A 7,897-nucleotide genomic window follows, 5' to 3' on the forward strand; every position below is an offset into this window, starting at 1 on the left:
CTTTATTTCATTACCGACTTGAAAATGATCAGCTTGTCCCATAGAATCTAGATTTCAAGGTGTGTAATATGGCTTTTGGGATATTATAAATGATGACTAAACATTTTATATGTATCAACTAATAATTCTACACAACCCATGAGGTATGTACTATAAGGTCTCATTTCATGAATAAATATACACATTATGAAGTATCATTATTCCTATTTTATGGATGGATATATTTAGCCCTAAAAAGGTTATGTATGTCATCTAACTTTATGCAGCTAGTCAGTGATTCAAGCCCAGACAGCTTCACAGACTCCTTCAATCAGACACAAAATGAAACAAAATATCATTTACATACATGTATTAGCAAATTTTCATATACTTAATCAAGATTAACTAAAAAGCAGGCATTATCTGTTAAATGACAATAAGACAAAACCTGTTCTTCAATGTAACAAATATTATGTATTGTATTTTAAATGTGATTTGTGGTATTTTTTAATGATGAACTCAGTAAAACGTATTTTTTCAGCTAATATTCAAAATGCAAAACATGTAATTTTAAGGGGTTTAGGGCTTACATATTACTGTTGTATTATTTGGAATAAATAACCTCATCTACTATAGTAAACATATCCCTAAATCATTCTGTTTTAACTTAATAAAAATGCATTTATAACCCATAAGCCCCAGTGACCATGTTTCTCATTGTTATATGCCTTTCCAGAGCCCAGAGACTAAGATGTCTTCCTTTATCAGGCTGTACCCTCCTTAATGATCCTCTGCCGCATTCTCTACACTTGTCCAACAGAAAGAGCAAGGAGGGAGCAAAGTCATGGAAGTGGCCTGCATCACTTTGTCCACTTGCCATTGACCGGAACTTAGTCCCATGGTCATATCCAGTGGAAAGGATACTAAGGAACACATAACTGTCGGCCCAAAAAGACAAGAAATGGATGTTGATGCCTGCATAACACAGTTTTCCATGAATATTAAAGATATTTACAAGTCAAAAAGTTTGGGTAATGTGCACCTACATTAAAGCAATAATTTTGTTCCTAATCCCATTTTATTTTTCTCTTGACACTCTTTGAGATATGGAAACGTTTAAATTTAACTTCTGTTTCAAAGTTTCATTTTGATTTTTTTTAATGTATTCTCCAGAACAACCACTAAATCCTAAATCCGTGGTCCAAACTATACCTAAAGTCCACAATGAAGAAATAACAGTTAAAAATTTGTCCATTATTTCATTCACAAAGCTGATTTTACTCTTTGATTTTAGTGGGATTTCTACTTTGCTTAAAGTCAGGATCTAAAAATTGTTTAGAATAAGTTCCTGGATATGTATGTAATGAAAATACACCTATATGCTCCAAATCTAGGGTTCAGGAATTAACTATATTACCATTGGTAATGTGGACAAAGATGAAGACAATGATGACAATTAGTAATCATGAGCAGTAAACCTACAAAAATTATTATGGATTTCTTCAAAATTGCTTCAGACTCTTCTAATACAGTTTTTCTAATCCCTACATTATTGTAAGATGTACAGTAATTAACCGTATGACTTAAAAAAAATTGCCAAATATCCTCCACTCTGAACTACCTTTGGAGTCTCCTTTCTTAAGACAGTCATAAAGCATACTTGAGAGTGAACAGCATGGTCCAGGGCTTTAAAGTCACCTAAGTGACAGCCAGTTAGTTGCAATCAGCACCACACAATCACAGCATCCACAAGTTAACAAATGCATTTGTTTCTCAAATAGGAACACATTGAGCAGAAACTGAACTACTTTTTCAAGTCTGAGCCTGAGTTGAGGTTTCAATCTGAGTTAATAATGATAAGAATGAATGAAAATAAAAGTGGTATAAACTGGAGGGTGGTTAGCTCTGACAACAGAAAACGTTTATTTATTTATTTATTTATTTATTTATTTATTTATTTATTATTATTATAATTTAAGTTTTAGGGTACATGTGCACAATGTGCAGGTTAGTTACATATGGATACATGTGCCATGCTGGTGTGCTGCACCCACTAACTCGTCATCTAGCATTAGGTATATCTCCCAATGCTATCCTTCCCCCCTCCCCCTACCCCACAACAGTCCCCAGAGGGTGATGTTCCCCTTCCTGTGTCCATATGTTCTCATTGTTCAATTCCCACCTATGAGTGAGAATATGCAGTGTTTGGTTTTTTGTTCTTGCAATAGTTTACTGAGAATGATGATTTCCAATTTCATCCATGTCCCTACAAAGGACATGAATTCATCATTTTTTATGGCTTCATAGTATTCCATGGTGTATATGTGTCACATTTTCTTAATCCAGTCTATCATTGTTGGACATTTGGGTTGGTTCCAAGTCTTCGCTATTGTGAATAATGCCACAATAATCATACGTGTGCATGTGTCTTTATAGCAGCAATGACTTATAGTCCTTTGGGTATATACCCAGTAATGGGATGGCTGGGTATATACAAGCAATGGGGAAAGGATTCCCTATTTAATAAATGATGCTGGGAAAACTGGCTAGCCATATGTAGAAAGCTGAAACTGGATCCCTTCCTTACACCTTATACAAAAATTAATTCAAGATGGGTTAAAGACATAAACGTTAGACCTAAAACCATAAAAACCCTAGAAGAAAACCTAGGCATTACCATTCAGGACATAGGCATGGGCAAGGAATTCATGTCTAAAACACCAAAAGCAATGGCAACAAAAGCCAAAATTGACAAATGGGATCTAATTAAACTAAAGAGCTTCTGCACAGCAAAAGAAACTACCATCAGAGTGAACAGGCAACGTACAAAATGGGAGAAAATTTTTGCAACCTTCTCATCTGACAAAGGGCTAATATCCAGAATCTACAATGAACTCAAACAAATTTACAAGAAAAAAACAAACAACCCCATCAAAAAGTGGGTGAAGGACATGAACAGACACTTCTCAAAAGAAGACATTTATGCAGCCAAAAAACACATGAAAAAATGCTCACCATCACTGGCCATCAGAGAAATGCAAATCAAAACCACAATGAGATACCATCTTACACCAGTTAGAATGGCGATCATTAAAAAGTCAGGAAACAACAGGTGCTGGAGAGGATGTGGAGAAATAGGAACACTTTTACACTGTTGGTGGGACTGTAAACTAGTTCAACCATTGTGGAAGTCAGTGTGGTGATTCCTCAGGGATCTAGAACTAGAAATACCATTTGACCCAGCCATCCCATTACTGGGTATATACCCAAAGGACTATAAAACAATTCTTAATTCATGTCATTCAACAGTCTCTCCCAGTCCTAATTCTTTAATTCTCTGTGTCTTCCAGAGAAAGGAAGCACAAGATTTAGCCAGAATTCAGTGAGCATAAACTGTTTCCATGATGTTCAACAGTAAAAACTCTAAGAATAAAAAAAGAAAGAGAAGGTGTCATCATCATGTTCATCATCATTATCACCTTCATCAAAGCAAACATTTACTGCTTGACTACTGTGTACAGGGCCATGTATTAAAACTTTACATGTATTGATTTGCGTAACTGTCATTGTAACCCTGAGATTTCATGAGTTATTATATTAGTCAGGACTCTTCCAATTTCAATAAGGGAATTCCAAGTCAATGTAGCTTAACAGAGAAAAAGTAGAGAGAGAGAGAGAGAGAGCAGTTAGCAAATGATGAGAGATCAAGATACTGGGAAGGCAATATTCAAGCTATTATACTCAGAACACTTGTCTCACTCTTATGCGCTCTCTCTCTCTCTCTCTGTCTTCTTTTTGATCTGCCCTCATTCTCTTTCAAAAATATGACTCTTGTATGTGGCAGGGATAATAGACATCTACAGCTATAAGATATATGTACTCCTTCTTTCTCTAGCCTAGAAGTGTCTAAAAAGAAAATTAACTTGCCTGGAGTCACATGTCCATTTTTTAATACCATAGGTAGTTTGGTGGAAGAAGTTTTCTGATTGGTCGATTCTGGTTTCCATGGTTAACCTAAGTTAATTTATTGTTGGCCATGTCCAAATCATCTGGAGAAATATTAAAGAGGGCAGACAAAAAAAATCCATGCTGTTCACAGCTAGGCTTTCCTATTTCACTACATTACATTAGAAGAAATTAAGCCTGGAGAGGTTAAAATAATTTTACTAATATAATTCATGTGTGTTAGGGTAGATTGATCCAGCTCTGATTGATTTCATGACTTATGATTTATTACTAAGCCAAATTACATTTCCAAAAAATGTCAGTTGGGCCAAAGTAGAAGCTGAACCTTCATGCTAGACATTTTCAATGAGACGGTGTACATTAACAAGCTTGAAGGAAACTCGTTTATTGTAGCTACATATTCTGAATCTTGACATCTAGTAAAGAAGGCTTAGGCTTAAAGAAAATCAAGTTTAGGCTCAGTACAAGTCATTTCCATTCTGTGGGTATCTTTTTTCTCATATAAACCTCCTACCCAACTATATCATGTAGTTACATCAAGACTTAAATTATTGAACAAATACAAAGTATTTTGGAAAGCTTAAAATGCCCTCATGACCCCCCGCCCAAAAAAAAGATAGTATAGTCGTTCCTTGGTATCAGTGGGGAATTGACTCTAGGAATCCCCATCAATAACAAAATCAAACGTGCTCAAGTTCCATATACAAAATGGCATAGTATTTGCATATAACCTATACACATTCTCCTATATACTTTAAATCAATTCTAGATTACTTATAATACCTAATATAATGCAAGTGTTATGTATATAATTGCTATACCATTTTTGTGTTTTTTATTGTTGTATTACTTTTATTTTTTTCTGAATATTTTAAATCTAAGGTTGATTGAATCCATGAATGTGGAAATCATTCACAGGGATGGCCAACCATATTACTTCATGTGCCTTCTATTTTGAAGTCTGCAATCATTGTCTATTGACAGTTTCCAAAAATTTGAGGGTAAGAAATACAATGTTATCATGGTACTTTATAAACAGGAAAATTTTACTCTAATTTACTACTCAGTTCTTCTTTAAGATGTCATTGTTGCTGTCTTTCTCCTCCTCTTTCTCCTTGGTCTCCTTCTATTTCCATTATTCTTACTAATATCTGATGAAGTTATCTTTGCTAACTAATCCTCTGGGTAGGAGACTTACAGATTAAATTTCATGGTTAATGAAAGATTTTGTTTACATTCAAATTAGTAGTATTTTCCTTCCTATTAGATCTCTTCTGTTGACAGGGCATTTTCCCGGCTTTTCCATGCTAGGCATGGAATGCTAGCATGCATTCTTCTGTTACCTTCTCTCCAGAGTCTTTTTCTGTGCAACTTAAACAGTCCTTTCACTGTTTCTTATACCAAATCTCTCTTTATTCCTAGAGTTTCCAACTAACCACAGGTTGATTCCAGAGAAATTTGGACATTGATTTATTGTAAAGCCTTATCCACTGCTCTAAGGAGGCAAGGTAACAATGCTATATTTTTGAATAATTGGGTTAGAAAACCAAACCCATGTGTAGTAGGATGAAACAATGGGATTTATGCTACACCTCATTTATTCTGACAGTTGTAAAATTCCAAATCTGATTATGTGTGTTGATGCAGGCAGACGGTAGGAAAAAGGAAAGACATGTTATTGTCAAACCAATTTTCATAGCATCTCATTTAATTTTGGCTGAGACTGCTGGTCATGCAGGGGATTCTGAGTGCTCTTCCCTGTCTTATACTGCAAGAAAATAACTTAATAAGAAGTGACCCATGGAACTCTTCCTTTCCATTGGTCCCCATCCCTGAGACCACTTGATGACCTTTGATTTTGGAGCAATGTTATCTTCTGGTGGACATTAATCTAAAAGGTGACCAGGGCACTGGAGTGGGAGACACTGGGGATCTTAATTTCCTTTTCATTAAGTTTCTGACTTTAGATTCAATATCAAGGTAGAAAAACAGAGAGCTAACAGGGAGGGAAATATGGAAAATAAAGACAGCTCCTGAGTAGATAAATCAATGTATGGAGACAGAAGCATATTTTACAGAATTATGAATTAATCACCAAGGTACAAGAATCAGAAATGATTAATAGTGCTTGCATCTAAGGGTGAGACTGCATGTGGGAGGAAGCGGTGTGGAAAACCTTTGCTTTTTTCAGTGGGCTCACACACAAATACATACATGCACACACACACACACACATGAACACAGATATTCATTATATATGTATGACTTTTATAAAAACTATACTAGTGATTATTTAAAAAATAGGTCTAGACCAAAGAGGCTAAATTTGATACAGAATATGAAATAAGTCTAAAAATAGCACAAATATCTTTCATAAACAAACCACATAATATTCTTTGGTGAGATAAATGTTGGTGGAGGTGAATAAGGAGAGAGGTTATTAAATTTTCTAACAAATTTCTTTCAGAGACAGAGGACAAACAGATTATTTCCCAGAAACAAAGAGATTGAGAAGCTGACAGAGAAGAACAGAAGTAGAGCAAGAAACAGGCACAAAGACAAACACACAGGAAGAAGCAAATGCGAATGTGGAAAAAAAAAAAAAAGAGATTGTTTAGGCCAGGGGCGGTGATTCATGCCTGTAATCCCAGCACTTTGGGAGGCCGAGGTGGGCAGATCACGAGGTCAGGAGATCAAGACCACCCTGGCCAACATGGGGAAACCCTGTCTGCACTAAAAATGCGAAATTAGCCGGGCACGGTGGCGCATCCCTCTAATCCCAGCTACTCGGAAGGCTGAGACAGGAGAATCCTTGAACCCGGGAGGTGGAGGTTGCAGTGAGCTGAGATCGCACCACTGTACTCCATCTTGGCAAAAGAGCTAGACTCTGTCTCAAAAAAAAAAAAAAAAAAAAAAAAGTTTAAATGTTTGACATTTTTTTTCTAGTAAGAATAAAGAGAATAGGCTGATAAGGAATAAAAGTAAAGTTTATTATTTTGTAGAAACAGGAATCAGTTCAGTAACAACATTTGATTCTCTACTATAATTTGTCAGCTTTTACACAGGTAAGGGCATAGACCCATGTGTGTTTGTGTGTGTGTGTGTATTCTTGTGTTGGAAATATTATCTGTGGAAGTGCATACAGTTTGAAAGTGAAACTAGCCCAGATGAGTGATTTAGGAGTCCTCTAGATCATGGGTTCCCAACCCCTGAGCCACAAACCAGTCCTGGTCCCTGGCCTGTTAAAACCTGGCTGCACAGCAAGAGGTGAGCAGCAGGTGAGTGGGAATTACCACCTGAGCTCCTCTCAGATCAGTGGTGGCATGAGATTCTCATAGGAGTGCAAACTCTTGTGAACTGTGCATGTGAGGGATCTGGGGTATGTGCTCCTTATGAGAATCTAACTAATGCCTGGTGATCTGGGGTTTTTATCCACGAAACTGGTTCCTGTGGTGCCAAGAAGGTTGGGGGCCACTGCTCTAGATCCCTAGCTGCTCTGTTTAAGATTATAGTCATCAAGAAAGGAGACGCTTTCTATCCCTTTTTTGTTCTGAACAAATGGCTTTATGCCTGGCTTAAAAGGGTTTAGAGCACATTCATAGGCTTCTTTATCACATGATTCTTATTCAATGGAAAAATAAAAATCAGTAACACAGTGCTGGTCAGCATAAACTCCTGGAGTGAAAAAGAAAAGCACATCTTGTAGGTATTAGAGAACATATGAAAGGGGGAATTATTAATAAGGTACTTCGGTCTTGCTATTGGCTTGGAACTAATTAGATTATATTATCCACAATGAGAAAGTTTTCATTTTACACCTGTTTTGCTGAGCTGGTGATATCCCAGGGGCTTTTTGCAGGGATAACTTCTTATTTTCGAATTTCCTGATGCCCCTGGATCTGAATGATCTGAAGCTCCTTTTAGAACACACAAAGAGCCTTTAGTCTGAGGC

The 7,897-nt window shown here is 36.4% G+C and overlaps 1 long non-coding RNA gene across 1 annotated transcript; it reads left to right on the top strand.

Moving 5' to 3' along the window:
- Positions 1–4,899: 4,899 nt before the first annotated feature.
- Positions 4,900–6,503, top strand: LOC129524873 (uncharacterized). The gene is made up of 3 exons (XR_008668817.1): positions 4,900–4,946; positions 5,368–5,453; positions 6,413–6,503. It is a non-coding gene; the product is annotated as an uncharacterized lncRNA (long non-coding RNA).
- Positions 6,504–7,897: the final 1,394 nt, after the last annotated feature.

This window comes from Gorilla gorilla, chromosome 8 (assembly GCF_029281585.2).
Source record: "Gorilla gorilla gorilla isolate KB3781 chromosome 8, NHGRI_mGorGor1-v2.1_pri, whole genome shotgun sequence".
Taxonomy (NCBI): domain Eukaryota; kingdom Metazoa; phylum Chordata; class Mammalia; order Primates; family Hominidae; genus Gorilla; species Gorilla gorilla.